This window comes from Acinonyx jubatus, chromosome B1, assembly GCF_027475565.1.
Source record: "Acinonyx jubatus isolate Ajub_Pintada_27869175 chromosome B1, VMU_Ajub_asm_v1.0, whole genome shotgun sequence".
Lineage (NCBI taxonomy): Eukaryota > Metazoa > Chordata > Mammalia > Carnivora > Felidae > Acinonyx > Acinonyx jubatus.
Genome location: NC_069382.1, coordinates 121775542 through 121800979, shown reverse-complemented (window position 1 = coordinate 121800979; position 25438 = coordinate 121775542). Strand labels below are relative to the sequence as shown.

Below are 25438 nucleotides of genomic sequence, written 5' to 3'. Positions count from 1 at the left end.
TCCAAAGGCCCCACCCCCTAATATCATCACATTGGAGGTAAGGACTTCAGCAAGTGAATTTTGGGATGACACAAATAATCAGTCCATAACAAGAGGGCAACAATGGAATTACATGAGACCACTCATTAGTGGGCATAGTTGTTGGATCTGTAGAATAAAAACACAGGCCTTGAAAGGTTAGAAAGAAGAAAGAATGGTTTCATCCACTCCAGAATTTTGCTTGGGTCTGCCTCTGAGTATTATAAATTTCTACTCAGTATTTCATTATTTGTTTTTTGCTGACAGTAATTAATGGGTACACAGATATATGTAAGTAAAACAAGATTCTATTTAAGTTTTTGTATATTAATAAAGTATTATAGGACTTTGATGTGGGGGCAAATTTCCTTCCTAATTATGTTCTGTTAAAGTGGATCTGTATTCCTTGAATACACATATTAATAACCTTTGGAAATTATTAAGGAACCCACACCTTTTCTTAGTGGATAGAGCAAACATTGACACACAAATGACTAAGCATTTACAATGCCACTGAAGTGGCATTTGACAAAAGATGCCATAAAACTTAAACATGATACCTTCTAACAAACATTTAACATTAGGATTTTTTTATTTTTGTTTTTTTCTATTCTGCAACATCCTTACCTTTCTTGTCCTTGAGGCACTTTGATTGAAGAGACTTTGCTCCTTGATGCTTTGCACTTCTAAGTAGAGACCAGGTGCCATTGATTACTTTGGGTTGACAGATGACACCAATGTTAGTTATCCTTTCTGTCTCTGTGCATGAAGCCCAGATGCATTATGTCATTGTAAAAAAACTGCATATGAAATCAATAAACTCAAGGAAAGTGGCCATAAAGCAACAATTCTTTAAGTTGAAGGAGAGTAAATTGCTTGTGCTACCCAGATAGTTTGGAATTTGTTGGTGTTTCCATAAGAGAGGTTTTCTTTCCAATACCTTCAGGGTTAAAAATTATAGTTTGACACTCTAAGCCTAAAAATCTGGTGCATTAATCTTTATATATGTTATTTTCCATTGCATCTTGCTTTATTTATGGAAATCATTTTGCTAGAGTAATACCATAGGCTATACAATTTGTTTTCACGAAGAATTAGAGTTTTAAAAAAATAGATCAAAATAAAACTAGTGATGAAATACCATTTGAAAAGTACCCTAAAGAAATTACTATTTATTGGTTTTGATAAATGTTTCCCAGATTTTCTCAGAGGGTGGAAGTTTGGCTGCATTTATAAATCATCATTTAACACTCTAGTGACTTTTGAAGTTAACATTTTGGACCATCAGTTCTTTTGTTCTAGTACTTATCTAATAGCTTGTATCCTATATCATTTTTTCCTTATTAAATAACACCCATGAGAGCTTATCATAAAATGGAGCATGTGAAAGCTATAGGAAAGATTTTCAAAACTGTATTTTATCCCAAAATCTTCAAAAGAGAAAAAAAAGAAAGCAATAGCCAATTGAAATTGTGACTATAGAAACACTGTCCATACTAATGTGAATTCATTTTATTAAAAATTCAAATGTAAAAATTTTCAGTACAATAAATGCTTTAGGTCAGTTTCTTGGTAGTGTTTCTAGTACATCTCCAGTTCCCATATATGTATTCTCTAATATGTGGATTGCTCCAATCAACTCAGCTTATGGACTCAGCAATAAGAGTTTTAATTAAACACACTGAGTAATTCTCATGTGTGGAAGACTCTCATCTATATTGACCTAGGACCCAAGTCATAAGCATTTCTATAAACTGACAATCAATGTTCCTGATACTCTATCTTATTAGTCATAGATAATTATAATCGTAATCATAATATTATTCAATTAATAATAGGTTAAAGCTAATTTTGTCTTTAAATTGCTGTTAACTGTATTATCAATTATTTATTAATTTTTAAAAATGAAGTCAGCTTTTGAAAGAACGTTATCAGTAGATGCAGGAGTCCAGAGACCCATACACTCAGGAAAAATCCTGGTCATTAAATGAGAAAAAAAAGTAGTAATAATTAAGATTACCAACTCTAATAACTTTCACTGAAAAAAAAGCTCATATATTTATAGTTTACTAAACTCTGAATATATTCTAAAGTTTTTACAGTTATCCTTTTGTTTAATCTTTATAATAATTCTATACAGTAGGTATAGATATCTCCATTTCAATTTCTCTTTTTTAACATTTATTTATTTTTGAGAGATAGTGAGAGACAGAGCATGAGTGGGAAAGGGGCAGAGAGAAAGGGAGACACAGAATCTGAAGTAGGCTCTAGGCTCTGAGCTGTCAGCACAGAGCCTGATCCCGGGCTGAAACCCACGAACCATGAGATAATGACCTGAGCCTAAGTTGGACCCTTAACCAACTGAGCCACCCAGGCACCCCTAGATATAGCCATTTATAGGTAAAGAAACAAAGAAACAGAAATTTAAGTTTTTTCTCCAGGTTATGTGTCTAAGAAGTGATGAATCCAAGATTTAAAGCAAATCCGACTGACATTCAGAGCCCGTGCTTTATCCCCACACTTTTCTCTGGTTAAAGAAAAGCAAGTCTAGCAAGGGTTTTATTTTGATGTATTTATTGTGTGTGTACAATAAAGTTAAATTCCCTGCTAACACTTCATATTTGGTACACAGAATGGACATCTTGTTCTTCAGTAGCACTTGAGTGCCCCTGTTCCCTGTTTCCCCATATCCATTCCATCCTTATCTGCTCTGCTTTATGTTCTAGTCCAGGGCTGCTTTTCCCTCTGTCTTCTAGTTGGATTTGGAAAACCGAAGGAATCAGTTGGAGGTGAGAATTCTGGAGGAAGGAGTATCTGGGATATTTATTAAAACTCGTTCCTTCTTTGTGAAAGACTACTGTTTTGGCAGTAGCTCACTTTCTATGACTGGAGCTCTTGTCCAGTTATATAAGGCCACACCCTCCACCAGTCACTTCAGACCAGGGATAGCAATAGCCTTATCTTATCCCCAGCTCTGAAAAGCATCTTTTATTAAATTCTTTTCAATTATCCCTTTGGGTGTCTATCTCCTTTTGGGATCCTAATTAATATATAATCCTTGAGAGTAAATCAGAGAGCTTCTTCCTAGGGAGTGGTTATTTGATTTAGCTGCTATAGTTATGCTGCAAAGAAAGAACAAATAGAAATTTTGTCTGTATATACAAGAGAGTTCTGGGAAGGATCTAGCAATATAAATCATCAATTTAAGAATATGATTGTATTCATCATCCCTAGCTAAGAGATGTGATTCATGGAGACTTAGATTTGGCTTAGTAGAGGGTTATCTGAGAGACAGAACTTTCATTAGAGTAAAAGGTACCCATGTTGTAGATCAAGAGGTCCATCCAAGATAATTTGAATACCGCTAAAAAGGATTAGGTAAGGTGTTTGTATAAATATCCATATTGATGTGAGGCTGTGTTTACCCAAGGCACAATAGTTATAGAACAATACCTTTATATCATATCTGAGCAGTGTGCCCCACAAGAACTATTCTGGATGGAGACAGAGCAGGGGTGGCCAAGAACTCTTGTCAGAAATGCAGCTGCATCTGCTGAAGAGAGAGGACCAAGGTGTATTCTTCTGTGTTTGATCCTGTACTTAATGAGATTTCACATTTTAAACAATAAAGTTGATGACAGAATGTCAATGACACTGAACTAAGAAGTGTAAGTAGCACATCCAAAGAAAACAAGACTGTCCCAAATGACCCTAAAACACATTCTGCAAAAATAACATGAAAACCATTAAGTAGAACTCAGGATGATATATTTAGCCAGAAGAAAATCAAACTGCACAAATTCAATATGAATAAAACTTTCTTATAGAAAAAGAAAACAGAAAAAGAGTTAGTAATGAGAACCATCCAGAAAATGATTTTAGAATGATATCCAACACATGATATTAGCTGATGCAATATTTTTAATGCATTGTAGAGTGTCATAAATATAGTGTATAAATTATGTAAAGAGTAGTAAGGATAATATCTTCCCTTCAAGCAATTATAAGTGATTCTATATATTAATTCCTTGGTAAAATGCTGTTGTCTCAGTAATCTATTGTTACAAAACAAACCATCCCAGAATGCAGTAGCTTAAAGTGACAACTCTTTATTTGTTCATGATTCTGTGAATTGGCAGTTGGGTTGCGTTAAGTTGGTGGTACTTCTGTTAGTCTCACCTGAGTCATATACTTAGCTACAGTTATCTGGTGCCTCTAGTAAGGCAGGCCAGATGGTCCATCCAAAACCCTACACACACTGGGCATCTGATGCCTTCTTGGTTGGGTGTCTCTTTCCAGTGGTCTCTTGCCCTCAAGGAACCTATCTCAAGCTTCTTTACAGGGTTACAGGATGTTCTAAAAGGGATAGAGAAGGTTCTGAAAGTAATCTTGAGGCCTGGACCCAGAAGTTGCACAATATCAATTCCACTACATTTTGTTGGCCAAAGAATATCTCAGGGTGAGCTCAGATTCAAAAGGAGTGGAAATAGACTCTACCATTTGATGGAAAAGTACTAATCACATTGCAAGGAAACATGCACAGATATAGGAATGAGCTGTGGCCATCTTTTGCAATGGACCACAGATATATATATAAATCAGATATTTTCCTTATTTTATGCATAATTAAATAGGATTTTTAAGTCAATAAAGTATGAATGATCCTGAATAATACCCAGTTATAGGACTGAATTTTTGGTCTTTTATATATACAGGTGGACATATATTCAAGACTTTTCTGTTCTCTCATACACAGAGTAAAACAAATCCAAGATTGGTGTTCATTATTTTACATTTATGACCCTACCTACCAGTCTTTCTGCTTTCCAGTTACATGGAAAAAATCCCAACCAAAGACTTTAAATAAAACTATAAATTTAGGTTAAATTATATCAGTTAAGATTATCACATTTTAAAAAATGTGAAAAATGTGAAAAAATTTTAAAAATTTCCTAAATATTTGAAGTAATTTCATGATGAGAAATGATGTTTATAAAAGGTAATCTGTAATTGAGACACCCTGAAAAGATAGATTATGTGTCACACTTACAGGCACTTACAATTTAATGACTTCCAACTGGCTGTCGTGTTCTGTGCCCCTAGCAAACGGCATCTCGCTCTCCAAATTGTTTCTTCCTCTACATTCTTTGTATGGCAGTCACTGGAGCCAGAGGCTAACAATGGAAGATGTTCTTCTAACAACATCTGCTTGCATTGTAAAATTAGCCATGCATTAGTAGCTTTTACTTTTAGTTAAACTTTAATTGTGAAGAAAGAAGATGCATGCACAGTACTTGTTGACGGATACATTTTCTTCATAGAGGAAAATTGTCAAGATGCTTATATGCATGAGGTTAAATAAAATCAGTCATTAAAATTTTCATTTCCATTAATAATATATATTGGAAAGAATTAAAATAGAAATTATAAAATGTTCCCCTTTTTTTCTACAAAGGGAATTTTTATGAGGAAAATGTGAAATATAAATATTGTTGTTGCTACATGTATCACAGTGGCCCAACAACCAATATGTCTAACAGGTTCTTGAAACCTACCTAGCACCTTCCCAAGGGATTTCTGTTCTAGCTTCACCATAGAACAGGATACATCTGTGGCTACTCTTGGCATGAGAAAGACAGACTTGTCTGCAAACTTTGATGGTCAAGCTTATTTCTACTTCACCCAGAGAGAAAAAAGTAGAGGGTCTGTGGAGTAGGTTATAGTATCACTAAGACAAAGGAAAACATTGCTCTCAATAACTGATGTCAACCTTTGATACTGCAGAAAGGGATCTAAGAAGGAACAGAGACTAGGCTAGACATGTGGGGTGACTCTTAACCTAGTGATTCTTTTCAGGATGTCTCTGGAGTTGATAGATGTTTTGAGCAGATTTAGTGCCCATTTTATACATAGTGTATAATTTAATTCACTTACCTGGATAGTCCATTTAAAATATTTTTCTTACCATAAATGATCCAGATTATCCTCTTGTATATGTTTAGAATCAAATATATTTCTAAATATAATAATAATTTGTTATGGCAGTTGATCTAGAAAGCACAAACTTGATTATTTTTCCTTGCTCTCCATATTTCAGAAGTTGGAAAGTGATTAGTTCCAGTATGTAAAGTTAGAAATTCATTACTAAATTTTTAAATCAAGTTTCTCATATTAACTTTTTTATTTAATATATGAAATACAATAGTTTTGTACAAATTTGTTTTTCTAGAAACTAATTGTATGGCTACTGTTCACTTTATTCTCTAAGAATAAAATATTCTTAGGAAAAATCCCCCAAACTTCCTCTACCCAAATTAGAAAACATGCCAGACTTGCATCTCTGTTTTATAACACTTGCAAAACTAAATCTTGGAGAATTATGTGCTCAGATATGATTCCACCCCAAACTTCAGTACCTACAGTTTAAACCACTATTCAATACTAACTTGGTTTATATTTCTAATTTCAAAAGTAAGAATAATTTTTCTTGGTAAAAGTTGCTGTTTCATATTAATTGAGTTTTAGATAGAACTATATGTCAACTCATTTACACATTAGGTTTCTGAACTTATTTTTTCTTTCTGTTGGTATAAAATACTAAAAATAAGTTATGAGGAGTAATTAGGGAAAATACCTTATTCACTTGACTTCTGGAGAGAAACATCCACTTTATGGAATGGGAAGTAGATAAGAAAGGACTGAAAATAAAACATAAAATTATAAAGTAAGGCACCAGCATCAACCTTCTTACTTCTATTAGTTAGACCTTTAGTTTCTGAAGTTTCTTCTGAGAGAAAATTGTGTCTCATGGAAGCTTCAGAAACAACAAAGAAAGACCAAAAGAACATTAAAAAAAATACTATGGTTGAATCAATTTTGGAAGACAGTGCACATTTTATTTCTCATTAGAGATTCAAGCACAAGCTACCACATTAGAGACTCTGAAAAGTTTCTCAGAAAAGAAACCTATCTTACTTTAACTCATCATTTTCTAAATATTTTATCATCACAGAACACCTTTTTTCTCATAACAACTATTAATATCCTGAGGCCAAATGTTTCTGCGGACACTTGGGAAATGTTCAGAGACAATGAAAATGTCTTAGCCTTGATGCTTTAAACCTGCTCTTTTACAATAGTTTTGTAGATTCTGATTATTTAGAAGCAAATTTATTTTAAAGTTGTCAAAATTTCATCTCTGAAGTGTAAAAGTATTGACTGAACTTATTATTCATGCAGAACAACCCAAGAGAATAATTTTAACAAGTGCAATTAAGTCAGATGCATGAATTAATTTCAAATAACAAACTATTTTTGGAAAAGGAGCATTTTGAAAAAAAAATGTCAAGGATATCATGATGGTTTAACTAATAATTATCGTGGCTTGATTCTGGAAAAATAATATATGTACAAGGAAATTTAGACTTATAATCATCAAAATATATGTGTGGTTTAGCTATCCTTAGAGTATCTGTGGCTTTTCCTTAGAAATTCTGAAGAAGCTATAGGTAGAATTAAGAATCATAGGTGAACTAACATAATATTGACCTTCGTATCCATTTCAGTAGCCTGTTTAATTCAAATCAGGATTTACTGAGTGCCTATTATATGCGATTCCCTATGTAGGCTTTATGTCCGCTGTTTCCTATTCTTGACTCTACATCACCTTATTACATGTTGACATTAGCACTCAGAAGTTATTCTAAGTACAGATGAGAAAGCTAAAATCTACAGAAATTAACTGACTTGTCAAAAGCTTCATAGTTGGTAAGTGGCACAGTCAAAATGTAGACCCAGATATTCTGCCATCACCTCCAGGGATCTGTCCACATGATTGCGTATTCCCTTCATAAGTTTTTTATCATCTGTGAGATCTTGGGGCATTGCTGTTAAAAACGCATGCTCCAGAGGGGCACCTGGGTGGCTCCATCAGTTAAGCTCTGACTTCCACTCTCAGGTCATGACATCGAGGTTCATGAGCTGGAGCCCCGCATAGGGCTCTGTGCTGACATCTCAGCCTGGAGCCTACTTCAGATTCTGTGTCTCCCTCTCTCTCTGCTCCTTCCCCACTCATGCTCTGTCTCTCAAAAAAATAAATAAATAAATAAATAAATAAATAAACATTAAAACAAAACAAAACAAATAAAAACAATGCTCCAGAGACTAACTGACTGGACTCAGACTCTGTCACTGCCATTTCATTGCATATAGCTTTGGGAACATAGCTTAATTTCTTTGAACATAGTGTCACATTCATTAAATGGGAATAATCTTTAAGAGGATTGAGTTGATAAATGTGAAACACTTAGAATAGCACCTAGCACATAATAAGTGTTCTCTTACTATTAACCAAAATAATTTTAGTAGCTTTGGAATTTTGGGGGGAGGGGAATCAATTAGTTATTTCTTCTTTGTTTCTATTTTATATTTTTAATATGTATGAGTATTATTCATAAACATTGTTTAAAGATTCATGAAACTCTACAAATGTATTGTCTTATTATACCTTAGAGACTGCTCATTTTGACTTTTAGAATTTATTCTTTTGGTATTTTCTTTCATACTTTTATATAACTCACAATTTATTTTTATTTCTATATTTTAACATTGTAGAAATTGTCATTGGACTGTCATAATGGAAAATTAGGATTTAGCTTTCTGTCATACAGCTATATCTACATCACGTATTCATGCTTCTAATTTCCCAATATATAGAGAGTAATTTTTGGTCTATTCGATATTCAACTTTATATAAACCACTGCTATTCACAGCTGAGTCATATAGTAAGCTATAAAGAACTCTTCCTTTACTGCAAAACTTTGTTTTCTTTGGAGTTAATGATTACCTCTATTTTTCTGCTTGATTTTCCATATACTTGTCACTAATTTATCCTCCTATTCTTTTCCAGTTGGACAATTCTTTTATTCATATACTAAATGCATTCAGTATTCTATGAATTTTCATATTCCAAAGCCTCCTTTTTTGAGGGTAGGAAAGGAATACACTTTTTCATCCTCACTTTTTCTTTTCTGCTGCTTTGTGCTTACACCCATGACTTCCACTTCCAGGTTTACTCCCTTGATTTGAAAATCTGTATCCTCTCATGGCTTTGTAAACAAGTGCATTGGAGGTACATATTTGAGACATTACCTATATAAAAATATATGTACTTTGCTTTCACATTTGAATGATAGTTTAGCTTGTTTAGATTCTAATTTGAAACATACTTTATGCTAAAAAATATTATTATCTTTCAATGCTGCTAAAAAATAGTTCACTAAGAATAAAAAGTTCTTATATCTTTGACTTTTATAAGATCCTTTTTTCTCTCTCTGAAAACCTTTTATTGTCTTTGTTCTGAAATTTCACACAAATGTATCTTTTTAAATCTATTTTCATCTAAACATTAGCATTAGATAATTCAATAAATAAAATAAATATCTATGAAACCATATTGATATAAACAAATAAAGGTGTTTATGGGTCTTTCAATTAGGAAGTGTACTCAAATTATTTTGTTAATAATCTCTTACTCTGTCTACCCTCTTGTATGCCTGATATTTTGAAGTCCTTTTCCAATTTTCTTATCCTCTCTCTACTATTTTATTTTTGATTAACTTTTTATCATATAGGAGAATTCTTCAACTTAATCTATAAACACATTTACTGAGTCTTTCTATTCTCATCATTTTAATTTGCAACAGGTATTTTTGTTGTTGTTGTTCCATAAGTGCTATTCTTATAGCATTATGCCCTTGTTTCATGGATCAATGTATTTTCTTACCTAAGAATATCATTAGCGTTCCTTTTCTTTTTTAAGTTTTTTTTGTGTGTAAATTTACAAAAAGTTTACAATAATAGTCATGTTCTCATATACCCACACTTACTCACCTCAAATGCTAACATCTTGCATAACCGTTGCACAATAATCAAAGCAAAAACAAAAAAAAATTAACCTTGATAGAATATTATAAGCAAACTATAGACTTCACATTTTACTAGTTTTTTTTTCTCTAATGCCTTTATCTCTTCCAGGATTTGCAATTGATCATTATGTCTGCTTAGTTTCTTTCAGTCTGTGACAGCTACTTAGTCTATCCTTGTCTTTCATGACCTTACTTTCAAAAAGTATTTATTGACCAATGGGGCATCTGGGTAGCTCAGTTGGTTGAGTGGCTGACTTCAGCTCAGGTCATGATCTCATGGTTCATGAGTTTGAGCCCTGCATCAGGCTCTGTCCTGGCAGCTCAGAGCCTGGATTCTGCTTTGGATTCTGTGTCTCCCTCTCTCTCTGCTCCTCCCCTGCTTGTGCTCTATCTGTCTCTGTCTCTCAAAAATAAATCAATCAAAATTTTTTTTAAATACTGATCAATTGTTTTGTAATATTTCATTCAATATGGGTTTGTGTCGTGTTTTCCCATGATTGGATTGAGGTTGTGGATTTTGAAGAAAACTGTCAAGGTAGTTTGTGCTTCTCAGTTTACCGTATCAGAGATACATGATGTGGGTATATGTCTTACTACTGATGATGTTTACCTTCATCACTTAGATAGTGTGATGTCTGTGTTTTATCCACTATAAAAGTACTGTTTTCCTTTTTAACCTTTGTAATGAATAATTATTTTAGAGGAGGTTCTTGAGACTACAATATCCTGTTTCATCTCCTTTGCACCTTCATTTTAGCATCCATTGCCATTGGTGCATATTGCTCACAATAATTCTTATTGTTGTGTCTACTTCTGATTTCAATTTTTCACATGCCTTCTACATCTGTTAATTGAAGTTATTTTTAAGGAAGAGTTGTGTCTTCTACTTCTTATTTATTTAATTATTTATTTATGTAAGCATAGACTCAAGGATATTTTTTTTTCTTTCAGTTTAATCCAGTACTATCATTATTTAACTTCTTGCTTTAATAGTTCTAGCTTTGGTCTTCGCCATTTTTTCATATTGGTTTTGGTGACCTTTCAATGCACATCTATTTTTGAACACTTTCTTAGTTCAGAAATTACACGAAACGCACAAAAAGTACAAGATGGTCTAGCCTCATCTTGTGGTTACCCTCTCTCAGACTTGGAATCTCCCACTTTTCTAAGGAGGCCTGGTTTTATTTATTGAATAATAGCATTTAGAAACTATATCTTGGCTCTAAGTTTACCATTTTTTCTAAGACCTCTCAGTGGGTAGACCTTGAATATATATGTATAAACAGTAAAGCATGCACATACATGCACACACAAACATACATTTATATTCTCATGTCCAATTGCATGTGAATATACACATATATATGTATTATATATATATATATATATATGCATTAATGTATATTGATAGCTCCCAATTCTAATCTAACACCACCAAGTTCATCTAGCCTTTCTTCTTTCTATATCTGTGACATCATTGTCCAAAACAGAAATCTCTGTACATTATTTACAATATATTCATTTACTTGTTCAGCCTTACTATACATGTAAAATAGTTCAAAAATTCAAACCCATACTCCTGTGATATTCAAATTTGTTAATTAGAATCCATTTGTGCACTATTGTTTTGTTTTGTTCTGTTTTGTTTTGTTTTGTTTTGTTATTAGCCTTATAGAGTCCAGTCAAAATGCTATTTTGCAAAGTAATTTATGGTATTAGGTCTCTAGGGCTACCATAACAAAGTGCCAAAAACTGGATGGCTTAAAACAACAAAAATTCCCACAGAGAATTCCCACAGTTCTTGAGGTTAGAAGTCTGAAGTCAAGGTGGCTGAGGTGCCGTGCTCCCTGTGATGGTGCTAGGGGGGAATTCTTTCTGCCTCATCTAGTTTTTGGTATTTGCAAGCAATCTTTGGTGTTCCTTGACTGGTAGATGCATCATTCTGGTTATATGGCCACCTCACAGTGTATCTTCAAATTGTTTTCTCTGTGTGTGTGTGTCTGTGTGTCCAAATTCTCCCCTTTAATGAGAACACTAGTCGCTGGATTAGGCCTTACCCTAATGAGCTCATTGTAACCTGATTATTTCTGTAAAGACCCCATTTTCAAATAAGGTCACATTCATAGGCTAGAGGCTAAGACTGCAACATATCTTTTTTAGGACACACAATTCAAGTCCTTTACTATGGTGATATTATTCATATGTAACACATTTAGATTCATTTGTTACAGTTTATATTTTCTTATGGATTCTAATTACCTTCTGGTGACTTTTTTAAGTATTTGTACAATAAACTTTATTGCTTGTGATGTGCAGTTATGTGGGTTTTGCAAATGCATATACCACCATAGTTGTGGTACGGAACAATTCTACTGATGGCCAATTTGCCCCCTAGTACCCTTTTGTAGTTCCCGTCAACTCCTGACACTAACAACTTTTTGAAGTTTTATTTCCCCTAGATGTTCTCTTTCTTCCAAGGTTTTATTTTTAATTTTTCTTTGGTTTGGGTTTCTTTTTATTTGTTTTATCTGCTGTCTTTGATATTAAAGGATTTCCCAAAGTGCAGTGACCTTTGGCTATCTGTTCACATTTAAGAGTTGGGAAACCAAATGCTGATTAGAACCTCAGTCTTTGTAATATTGAGTGATGCCAGTAAACTTGGTGGCTTCAGAGTAGGGTGATTCTTCGGGCCATTTACTTAAGAGAACCCGTGGTGTTAGTATATTTTCTCGCAAATTCATGATGAGAAGGCCTAGTCCTATCTGTAACCATAAAATTTCTGGAATCTGGTGGAGATGAATGTGTAAGGAGTCATGGACATAGAAGATAGCACTTAAATTATTCCAAAATTTCAGAATGAAAATCCCAATCTCAACTGTACCTGTGATGCCCCCACACCAGAGACTTTCAGTGTAATCTTCTTCAGACAATGCACTTTGTTATGGGTTGAATTGTGTCACCTCAAAATTCATATGTTGAAGTCCTACAGTGTCGGTTCAGCTTATTATATTGGGGTCACCAATTGTGGTTTCAGCTTATCACATTGGGGTCACCAATTGTAAGTTTGGCTTTCAGTTTTGTCTAGCAAAGCCAAGAGTGGCAGAAAGGATTGAGAGGGAGGCTAAGAGAAGTCTCCCAAGCTGCTCTCAAGCTCCAGTATTTACTAGGCATACATTACAGGAGAAACATTGCAGAAGATGTCAGTGGTTATGTGCCAGTAAGAACTCACAGAAAACATGCAAAAAAAAAAAAAAAAAAAAAGAAAGAAAGAAAGAAAGAAAAAGAAAACCAAAGCATTCCCAAAACTACAAAAGAGCAGATGCCTTAAGCAGGATGGAGAACAAGATAAGATATTCCATAGATAATATGGTCTAAGATATTCCTGAGCACAGGCAGGACCCAACCCTATATACATATTAACTAGATACTGGTCCACTATTTTCAGCAGGGCCAGAAAGTAGTGTAATGTGTTCCTTATAATCTCCTTAACCAAGACATAGCTATTTTATTTCCTACACTATAGAATGTGACCTTATTTGGAGATATATGATCTTTACAGAGGTCATCAAGAAAACATGAGGTCATTAGGTTGGGCCCTAATCTTGGTGTAACTGATCTTATAAAAGGAAAATTGGGGGACGCCTGGGTGGCTCAGTTGGTTAAGCATCTGACTTCAGCTCAAATCATGATCTCATGGCTCCTGAGTTCAAGCCCCACCTCGAGCTCTATACTGACAGCTCAGAGCCTGGACCCTGCTTCAGATTCTGTGTCTCCCTCTCTCTCTGCCCCTCCCCCACTCGCACTCTGTTTCTTTCTCTCTCTCAAAAATAAATATAAAAACATTTTTTAAAAAAGGGAAATTTGGACACAGAGAAAAGCACAAAGACAGTGTGAAGGCACAGGGAGAATGTCATAAGAAAATGAAAACAGAGATTGGGGTAATACATCTATAAGCCAAGGAATACCAAAGATTGCTGGCAAACCATGACAAGGTAGGAGAGATCCTTCCCTCTTAGCCATCAGAAGGAGCCAATCCTGCAACACCTTGATCTTAGACTTCTAGCCTCCAAAACCATGAGACAATATATCTCTGTTGTTTAATCCTCCCTCTTTGTAGTATTTTGTCACTGCAGACCTAGCAAACAAATACAGTTCCTAAGAGTGACTAGCACATGATGGGGATTCAACTAATGCCAGTGCCTCAATTACATCCTCATGTAAACACAAGAAATAAATGGAAGGATGCAGTAGTATATTAAGTGTTGTTGTAAAAGTTTAATAGCAGTTTTGAAGGCTAAAATTCCAAATCTCTCTTCTAGTTTCCCAGAGAAGAAAGGAGAGCAGGACAAGAGTCTGAGACCCTGGGGATCTGGGATATTTAGAACAGGAACCCTAGCACAGCACTCCTCAATAAAGGCATTTAGCTGCTCATCTGATTGACAAGAAAGACTTCTGGTCACAAGGAAGAATGAAATAAAATTTGTATTGGAATTAGTGTCAAATTAGTCATTCACCATTTATAGAGTACCATATGTTTAATCATCTTGGTAGGTGCAGAGGGCACAAGAATAAATGATTCCTGGCTTTCCTGTTGAAGAGCTTACAGTCTATCTGGGAGGAAGTCATAAAAATGTTATTAAAAAATCTGCCATAGTGACATAAAATAGAAATGATTAATAATAAGTAAAATAATTCCAGATACACTGAGGAATTAGATGTGGCAAGACATTGTATATGTGTATTGTTTCCAATTGTCAGCGATGAAGTTGTACTGAACCATTAGAACACTTTCTGGAACTCCTTACATCTTCTTTGGCTAGAACAACTTCATTGTTTGGGCTAAATTGTGATCATTGGAATTGAATGAAGTTAGTGAATGTCTGCATTAGAAAATCATTACAATATCCCTTCTCCAGAGTTTTCTATGTGCTTTATACCAAAGGCACAAGTGTTTTTGGTGGATGATTTATTTGTTTCTGCTATCTGCCAGCCAGGATCTTTATTATGGGTGCAAATATTATTTACAAAAGTCTAGTTAAAATTTAAATATTGGTTGCTTAGTGACCTTTCATAAAAATTCTACAAAGAGAGATACCCTTTAAGACTGAACTCAAAAATCCTCTTCCTGTGGTCCCTAACATACAGATTGATTGTGTTTAATTATTAAGTATATAACAGAATTTGTCACATTGTATTATGGTTAGTTATTTCTACTGTTTTTGAATATTGTGCATGGTAAGGGGAAATAATTTATTTTTGCATTTCTAAATTCATTGTTTCTTTAAGAGTCAAATATATTGCTTTTCATTGAGGACCCACACCAAGAAATACATCCTTTGTTGTTGGGAAAACTAATACAAACATCTAGCATTTCCTGAGGGACAATTCCTGCATGGGGGGTGGGGTGCATACAGAACGAATGAAAAGATCATTTAACTCTTTCCCAAGTAGACTTTCCCAAAATTCTCTAGATTATGGTTCCATCTTTACCCTTACTTCCAGAAGTACCTGGTGCTGATTATCCTAATCATTTGGGGGATTCTGTGTGTATTTTTGCTTCTCAAATTTTGCTGCCATGAGATTCTATATTCTCGGTTCTATTTAATCAGCTATTATTTTTCAACTTCCAGATATATATATTTGAATTTTTTTTGGACTTTTAAGTTTATGTCCAAAAGATAAATATCTATTATATCATTTTTGTGGGTTTTGGGGAAGGAATGAAAGCTAATGCCTGAATTCAACCCACCATCTTTAACAAGAAGATAGTGATTTTTATCTTTTTCTAAACAGAAGCTTAAAGCTTCCCCCAAATTCCTTATCATAGGGAACAAAAATTATAATGTAAAGATCTCAGGCTTTGGAATCAGAAATAAATATGGGCTTGAATATGACTGCATGTGACTCCAACTTTAATGTGGATGACAGATATGGAAACAGACCAAATGATGGGAGATGATTTCAGAGGTTATTGCATGACCTCATGTGGGATAGATTGAGAACCTTGATCAGTGTTGTAAGAGCGAGTTCAAAAGAAATAAAAAATACAAGAAATACATGGGAAGTAATATTTTTAGAATGAGTGATCCAGTAACATTTATGGAATGAGTCAAGCATGGCTTCAGTATTTCTGCTTTGGGAAATTGTAGGAGAGCAATGTCACTCTCTAAGGAAACAAAAAGAGAAGAGGATTTAGAGAAGCTTCTGAGTTTAGTTGAAATTGTTTTCATCTTGTATTGAGTCATAAGTATATCCATATATACAGATGTCTGTATACTAGAACAAGAAAAACTAGAGAGCTCTGTTCTAAAGAGATATTTGAGAGTTTTTAGCATGTAAATTGGCATTTGAAACCATGAATATAGATTTGATCATCCAGTAAGAGTAAGAAGGTTGGGAAGAAAAGTGGGGGAAGAATCCTGAGGTCCATCATCAATCAAGGTACATAGTTTCCTCTCTTATTAATGTCCAATTTCCTAACCGAGAAACATGGATCAGGCCATGAAAAGTAATTAATTTCATTATAAGAGTCACTAAGAAGAGCATAACATTCCCTTTTGGCAAGGACCACGCATAGAGTAATGCTCAAATTCTTTCTTCAGGGTGAAAAGAAAGCAAGATAGCAACACTATTTAACATGTTAATGTTGCCACTAACCTGTTTTCACATTTTCTTAACATTTAATAGTCTCAAGAAAAGTCTTTATGAGGCATGTTCATTACAGACAGGGAAAACAGAAAAAATTAAAATAAAGCTATAACTTGTAATCCCATCACCGAGAGTAAAAGATTTGAATATTTTGCCATATTTCCTTAGGCTCGTATGTGTTACATATTTAATAAAAATGTGATTATATTCCACATTCAGCTTTATGTCTTTATGATCACTTAACATTACATATTGTGAAATGTCTCAGAATTACCTTTAAGTAATACATTTTTTCCCCAGAAGAAAATTGGCAAAAGATTCAATACCATTCTGATTTTAATTTGAGGAAAAAAAATCACTTTTGAATGAAGGTCTAGTTTTCCATAATTTGTCTCACCTTTGAAATCCAAGCCATTTGGATAATATCTATATATTTACAATATTTTTTCTGGGCCAATGTTTATAGCCCCTCATATTTTCAGTTTTAAAACTAAGAAGATTCCCATCTGCCTGTTGTTCCTAAGGTACTCACTGAATACCAGCAAATATATTGACTAAAGATTATAATAATAAATAATAGAGTTATGGACTACCAGCTGCTTTTAACCAACATTCTCACAATTCTTTATAAGCTTGGTACTGATCCTTGCATACATTTGAGAGCACATTGCTCACCTTGTGAGAGGTACATTAACTCTTTCAAGTCCCAAGGGCACCATTTAGTAAATGACTTCTTTAGTGCTCTAAATGTACCTTAGTGCCCTGAAAGAGACACATTAATCTTCAGAACATCCCATGAGTCCATAGGTCAGGAAATGGAATTTTCTTGGTTTTCTCAGCTCAGAACATTATGAAGCTTATATTATTACACAGGCAATTCTCATTGGATTCTATTTTCCTAAGTTCCTAAGCATCACCCAGATGCAAGGCCTTTAAAAGAAAAAAGAATTATTCACACAGAAGACTGTTTCAATTGAATTCCTAGAGTAACTAGAAAGAGAAATCCTGATTCTAATTGCATCATCAGAGTCTTTCTAACCGACTTACTACAGAAATAGCACACTTTAGTCATTCAAGGAAAGTGCAGATACAAAAATGATATGAAAATTTGGAGTCAGCCTTCAATTTTGTACTTAAAACAATTTGCTGATTACTGGACAAAAGAAGGATACTTTACGATTTACAAGCGAAGAAGAAAATTCTGATTAATTTTGTCAATTCAGTACAAGTCCCTAAGTTAAAATGGAAGATAATCAGTATGAAAAATGTATAGACTGCTATATTTAAAACTGTGGGGCATTTTTCCTTTAGTTTCTCTTTTTATCTGTGACCAGATTTCTGTGACCACAATGTCAAGATATTATAACTCTTAGATTTAGGTCACTACTTTTTATTCCTCTTCTGATTTTGTCCACCTACAAAGTAAAGAGCAATATAAAAATGCCATACTTTTTCATATTAATATTGTCCACTTTTTAATTTAGTAAAATTCTATATTGGAGGAGTCTCACCTTCCCAAATGTAATTCTAGAAGAAATGAAAACAGGGGTCCTCAAGGTATATACCTTCTTTGGAATAAGAAAAAGAGTATAAAATTCTTAGCATAATCACTGGAATATATTTAAGGGTCAATGTTAGCCAAAATTGTTGAAAGTAAGATAAAAACAATCAAATAAAAGAAATTATTGGAATGTATTCCAATCTGTTTAAGATTTTGAAGCTTTCTGAAAACATTCATATTTATTTAACTTTTTTTCTGAATCTGAAAAAACTCAAACATGAAGTTCACCAAGTTCTCTCAATAGAATGCCTAAGGGAAAAGAGATATGAAGAATAGTAGTACTTGGCCTTGAAAATCTGTGCTGTGAGCATAGGTCCTGGGGAAGGGTTGGGAAAGTGGTCTCCAGTTTCTTTTGTAATGTGCAAAGGACGATGTCAAATTCAAGTTTAGCCCAGGCTGGTAGCCAGAGTCTGATGGGAGAGAAGTTGCCTAGATTCTGCAAAAGTCTCCAGGTCTCCAGACTCCAGGAGTCTCCAGATTCTGCAGGGATGCAATAGGGTCATCACAGACTCTCCATTCACTTTGTAGAAGAACGACAGCTCTATAGCTAAGAGTTTAGAGGGCCAGATCCAACACCTGGTAACTAGGGATAGTTAAAAGTTAGTATGTCAAGAAAAAATTTAGGCTGAAGAAGTCTTAATTTCTTTTGAAAAAAACCTACAATATAATGAGCACAATGAGATACATGCTATACAGAGAAACTAGTTAAATGAATTGTGATGGAAGAAAGGAAGAAGGTTTCATTCAGAGGGCACAGAAATTACAATTTCAAAATTATAAAAACTAGTTCCAGTGCCAATGGGTATACAACCAAAGTGTCTTCTGCTTATCTGCAGAGATTTGCTTCTTACTTTAAATGAGTTGAGACTTCAAAAAATCACCTAAAGAGTATTTCACTGAGGCAATTGTGTCCAAAATTCTCTTATTTGATGTTGCATTTTTAATTGTACATTGTGACAGTAAATTTACTGTGTGTAGAAGTTATTCCACAAATGTTATTTTAATTTTTGTAACTGCAATATAGCATAATTATCCCCGTTTTATTCAAGAAAACTGAGATTCAAATATGTTTAAGGATCAGTATCTCATTGAGCTGGGATTACTCATTGGTGTGTTTAGCTTCAAGTGGTTTCTATTACACTGCTTTTTGTTTCTTTTTTTTAAGTTTTTATTTAAATTCCAGTTAGTTAACATATAGAGCAATATTAGTTTCAGGTGTACTGATTCAGCACTTGCATACAACGTCTGGTACTCATCACTAGTGCACTTCTTAATCCCCATCATTTATTTAATCCATCCCCTACTCACTTCCCCTCTGTTAACTATCAGTTTGTTCTCTATAGTTAAGAGTCTGATTCTTGGTTTGCCTCTCTCATTTTTTCCTTTTGCTCATTTGTTTTGTTTCTTAAATTTCACATATGGATTAAATCATGATATTTGTCTTTATCTGACTTATTTTACTTAGCATAATACTCTCTGGATCCATCCATTTCTTTGCAACTGGCAAAATTTCACTTTTTTTGTGGCTGAGTAATATTCCATTGTGTGAATGATTATATTTATATCTACATGTGCATCTTATATATGTGTGTATGTATATGTATGTATATCTTGTGTATATGTAAAATATTGGCAAATGACATGTCTGATAAAGCATTAGTATCCAAAGTATATAAAGAACTTATAAAACTTAACACCCAAAAACAAATAATCCAATTAAAAAATCAGCAGAGGATATGAACAGACATTTTTCCAAAGAAGACAACGGAAACATGAAAAGATGCACAACATCACTCATTATCAGGGAAACAAATCAAAACTACAATAATATATCACTTCACACCTGTCAGAATGACTAAAATCAACAACACAAGAAACATGAGGTGTTGGTGAGGGTGTGGAGAAGGGAATATTTGTTCACTGTTGGTAGAAATCAAACTTGTGCCACCATTCTAGAAAATGGTATGGAGTTCCTCAAAAACTTACAAATAGTACTACCCTATGATCAAGCATTTGTACTACTAGGTATTTACAGAAAGAGTACAAAATACTAATTCAAAGGGATACATGCACCCCTATGTTTTTAACAGCATTATCTACAATAGCCAAATTATGGAAACATCTCCAGTGTCCACGGACAGATGAACGAATGGATAAAGAAGTGAGATGTGTGTGTGTGTGTGTGTGTGTGTGTGTGTGTACACATACATGTAGAATAGGTATTAACTCTTCTTTAAATGTTTGGTAGAATTCGCCTGTGAAGCCATATGGTCCTGGAATTTTGTTTTTTGTGAGTTTTATGATTACTGTCTCAATTTCTTTTCTGGTTATTAGCCTGGTCAAATTTCTATTTCCTCCTGCTTCTGTTTTAGTAGCTTATATTTTTGTAGGAATTTGTCCATATCTTCCAGGTTGTTCAATTTATTGGCATGTAATTCATAATATTCTGTTATAATCGTTTGTATTTTTGTGGTGTTGGTTGTTATTTCTCCTCTCTCATTTGTGATTTTATTTATTTTAGTCCTTTCTCTTTTCTTTTTGGTGAGTCTGGCTAAACGTTTCTCAATTTTAATATTTTTTTTCAAAGATCCAGCTCCTGGTTTCATTGATCTGTTCTATTGATTTTTTAAGTTTCTGTATCATTTATTTCTTCTCTAATCTTTATTATTTTCTTCCTTCTGCTGGCTTTACATTTGTTTCTTGTTCTTGTTCTATCTCCTTTAGGTGGAGGTTAGGTTGTTTATTTGAGATTTTTCTTGCTCCTTTAGTAGGCCTGCATTGCTGTATACTTCCATATTAGAACAGCTTTTGCTGCATCCCAAAGATTTTGTACATTGCATTTTCATTTTCATTTGTTTCCATGTATTTTTTAATTTCTTCTTTAATTTCTGCTTGACCCATTTAATATTTAGTAGCATATTGTTTGACCTCCATGTATTTGTGGTCTTTCCAAAATTTTTCTTGTGCTTGGCTTCTGGTTTCATAGCATTGTGATCAGAAAATGTACATAGTATGGGGTGCCTGGGTGGCTCAGTCAGTTAAGCGTCCGACTTTGGCTTATGACTCATGGGTCATGATCTCTCCATCTGTGAGTTTGAGGCCCGCGTTGGGTTCTGTGCTGACAGCTCTGAGCCTAAAGCATGCTTTGGATTCTGTCTCTGTCTCTCTCTCTCTCTCTCTCTCTCTCTGCCCCTCCCCCACTCATACTCTGTCTCTCTTAAATAAATAAATATTTTTAAAAATGTACATGGTATGATTTCAATCTTTTTGTATTTGCTAACCTAATATATGGTCTATTCTGGAGAATGTTCCATGTGCACTTGAAAAAAATATGTATTCTGCTGTCTTGGGATAGAATGTTTAAGTATGTTTGTTAAATCCATCTGGTCTAGTGTGTCATTCAAAGCCATTGTGTCCTTGTTGATATTCTGTTTAGATGACCTGTTCTTTGATGTCAGCGGGGTGTTAAAGTCCCCTGCTGTTACTTGTGTTATTATCAATTAGTTCCTTTATGTGTGTTATTAATTGTGTTAGATATTTAGGTGCTTTCATGTTGGGTGCATAAATATTTACAATTGTTCTATCTTTATGAATATAGAATGTCCTTCTTTGTCTCTTTTTACAGTCTTTGTTTTAAAGTCTAGTTGGTCCAATATAAATATTGCTACTCTGGCTTTTCTTTTAACAGCTATTTGCATGATAAGTGTTTCTCCACCCCTCACTTTCAATCTGTAGGTGTCTTTAAGTCTAAAATAAGTCTCTTGGAGGCAGTAGATATATGGATCTTCTGGTTTTAACCATTTGACACCCTGTCTTTTTAAAACAAGTTTTTGTTTTAGAGAGAGAGAGAGAGTGCAAGCAGGGGAGAGGGGCAGAGGCAGACAGAGAATCTTAAGCAGGCTCCAGAATCAGCATGGAGCCCCACATGAGGCTCAATCTCATGACCTTGGGATCATGACCTGATTCGAAATCAAGAGTCAGATGTTTAACCAACTGAGCCCCCCTGATGCCCCGACCATATGCCTTTTTTTTAAAGTTTATTTATTCTTGAGAGATAGAGAGAGACAGAGCATGAGCAGGGGAAGGGGGGAAGGGCAGAGAGAGAGGAGGAGACACAGAATCTGAAGCAGGCTGCAGGCTGCAGGCTCTGAGCTGTCACCACAGAGCCTGACATGGGGCTTGAACTCACGAACCGCGAGATCATGACCTGAGCCGAAGCCAGATGTCCAACTGACTGAGCCACCCAGGTGCCCCGCGACCATATGCCTTTTGATTGGAATTTATATTTACATTTGTAGTAATTATTAATAGATATGTATATATTGCCATTTTATTACTTGTTTTGTCATTGCTTCTGGAGATATTCTCTGATCCTTTCTTGTCTTCATCATGTTCGTCTCTCCTTTGTACTCTAAGAGTCCCCTTTAATATTTCTTGCAGGGCTGGGTTAGTGGTCACAAACTTCCTTAGGTTTTATTTTCTAGGAAATTCTTTATCTCTCCTTCTGTTCTGAGACACTCCCTGAAGTACCAGGCTCTGGGCACTACATGACTCTTTTTCATAAGGCCATTACTTTCAGAAGCAGGAGACATAACTGGCTTTTCTAACACAGAAAAGGAGGCAGAGACTTAAACAAATGCCAAGAGGGAGGAAATTTATTCTTTTTTCTTCTTTTATTTTATTAATGTTTATTTATTTTTGAGAGAGAGCGACAGAGCATGAGCTGGGAGGGGGCAGAGAGAGACAGAGACACAGAATTTGAAGCAGATTCTAGGTTCTGAGCTGTCAGCACAGAGCCCGATGCAGGGTCTGAACCCACAAACCATGAGATCATGACCTGAGCCGAAGTCGGACACTTAACAAACTGAGCCACCCAGGCATTCCTGAAGGAATTAATTTCATATGCAAGAAAAAGATAAGGCCACAGCCAGAGATGTAAGCAAAATAGATGTAAGTAACATGCCTGATGGAGAATTTAAAGCAACAATCATAAGGATACTCACTGGGCTTCAGAAAAGAATGAAGATATCAGTGAGATCCTTACCACAGAGATAAAAGAGTTAAAAAAGAATCATAGATGGACAACACAATAAACAAGATTGGAAACAGGCTTGATGCAAAGAATAATAGGCTGAAAGAAGCATACATACAAACTAGTGACCTGGAAGACAAATTAATGGAAAATAATGAGGCTGAACAAAGGAGGGAAAGATGAATTATGCCACATGAGAATAGACTTAGGGAACTCAGTGACTCCATCAGATGTAATAACATTCATATTATAGGAGTTCCAGAAGAAGAAGAGAGAAAAAAAGGAGCAGAAAATATATTTCTCAAAATAATTGCAGAATATTTCCCTTATCTGCAGAAGGAAACAGACATCTAGATCCAGGAGGGAGAGAACTTTCATCAAAATCAACAAAAGTAGGCCAACACCAAGACATATTGCAATTACATTTGCAAAATATAGTGATAAATAAAAAATCATAAAAGCAGCAAGACAAAAGAAGTCCTTCACTTACAAGGAAAAACCCATAAGGCTAGCTGGAGATTTCTCAACAGAAACTTGGCAAACCAGAAAGGAGCGGCATGATATGTTCAAAGTGCTCAGTGGGAAAAATCTGCAGCCAAGAGTACTCTATCCAGCCAGGCTACCATGCTCCTTTTCATACCTGGGTTTTGTAATAATTAGGAATATGTCATGCAAAATGTAAAGGGTTTTTTTATTGGCTCATATGCTTCAAATGACCAGAGATAAGGCAGGCTTGGCTTACTGCAGTGGAGGGTTGAACTCTGTTCTATGGGGCAGCTCTGCCTGTCCTCTTCCCACACTTCATGCTCCACCAGGCTACAAAGTGTCAAGTGTCACATCCAGGCACCATACCATCAGGTAAAAAAGTCACCCAGTGAATAAAAGCCCTGCATTTCATTCTGGTTGGACCAACTCATTTCAAGTGCACTGGACAGTCACTGAGGTGGGGAAGTGTGAGTTATGCTAAATGGCTAAAGCCATCTAGTGTTTCTTTCCTGCTGCCAGAGGTAGAAACTAAATAACCGCTTCCTAGTGGCAAAGGAAAGGAATGGATGCTTTGCACAGAAGGAAACCACTAATTTCCACTACCAGTTTTAGTAAATGTGGAGTGAATTAAATAGAAAAAAATGATTTGTTTTTAAAACTTTCTGTCAGATAATGATTTTTATTTTGGTAAATACTTTTATTTTTAAGTTGCTAACTCTGTTCCCATTGTTATTTAGTATTCTTGTGCCATAAACAAACAAATAAATCAGCATAATAGCAAAGTTTAAATTTTTGCAGTTTAATTTCTTAAAATTTTCCAAATTCTTGAAGTAAAACAAATATGAAGGTTGAAAAATTATAAATATAGGAAAAGTTTTGGGAAATATTCCTGGAAAAGCAGTTTAAAAATTACCTGATAAGTTAAAAATAAATGAATATTATTTTCATGAGTTTGCAGAATGAACTTTGTAGTTAGTACCCTGGTTACTATTCTTGCACAGAGACAATCACCTTAATATAATCATTACTGATGATGCTAAATTGGGACCGAGCTATTCACAGCAGGCAGCACTAACAAATGAGCAGCCTGACACTCTTTAAAGCATAGGAGAAAGAACCAAATGCTATCATTATGGATCCTTTCTCCATTCCCAAAATACAGACAAATGCCCAGGAAAGTATAAGGAAACCTAGAAGCAGTCACACAAATAGCAAATGGAACACTGTGACAATGAAATATTGCTCAGTACTAGAAAAGAATGGGGTGAATAAACAATTTTCCTTGGCCTATTGCTACCTGACAGAACAGAAGTGAAAGCTGAAGAGCCATCTCTTTTCCTTGTCCTGTAAAACCTACCCGGGCTTAATATAGTTCCAGGAACAGATATTGAGCTCAATAAATATTTGTGGGACTCATAAAGAGTGTGGTGATAAGTACCAATGAGAGCGGTATTAAAAATAGCCACCATTCTCAGATATTTCTTAGTGACTAGAGTATTTATCCTTAAGCAGGTGCTTTCTGTGTTCAAAGTGCCTGGTATTTCAGTTCTGGTATTCTCTCCCCTCAAATTCCCTAAAGGATTTCTTTTTGTCTCTCCATCAGCATATCTCTTATTACTTCATAAATAAAATAGAATCCATCAATGGGAAAAGTGCCTAGCCATCTACTTCTCTAGTTCTTGTCTGTCCTTGAGAGCACCCATGCTTCCAACTCCCAAAGATCCCACTTTCACTTGGACACTTTGCCCCTTGTGAATTGCTTTATC

The 25438-nt window shown here is 34.7% G+C and overlaps 1 long non-coding RNA gene across 1 annotated transcript; it reads right to left on the bottom strand.

The window, feature by feature from the left end:
• Positions 1-531: 531 nt before the first annotated feature.
• Positions 532-17401, bottom strand: LOC113598605 (uncharacterized). The gene is made up of 5 exons (XR_008295738.1): positions 17269-17401; positions 6653-6716; positions 5079-6034; positions 3472-3571; positions 532-958 (listed from the first exon to the last, which is right to left on the bottom strand). It is a non-coding gene; the product is annotated as an uncharacterized LOC113598605 (long non-coding RNA).
• Positions 17402-25438: the final 8037 nt, after the last annotated feature.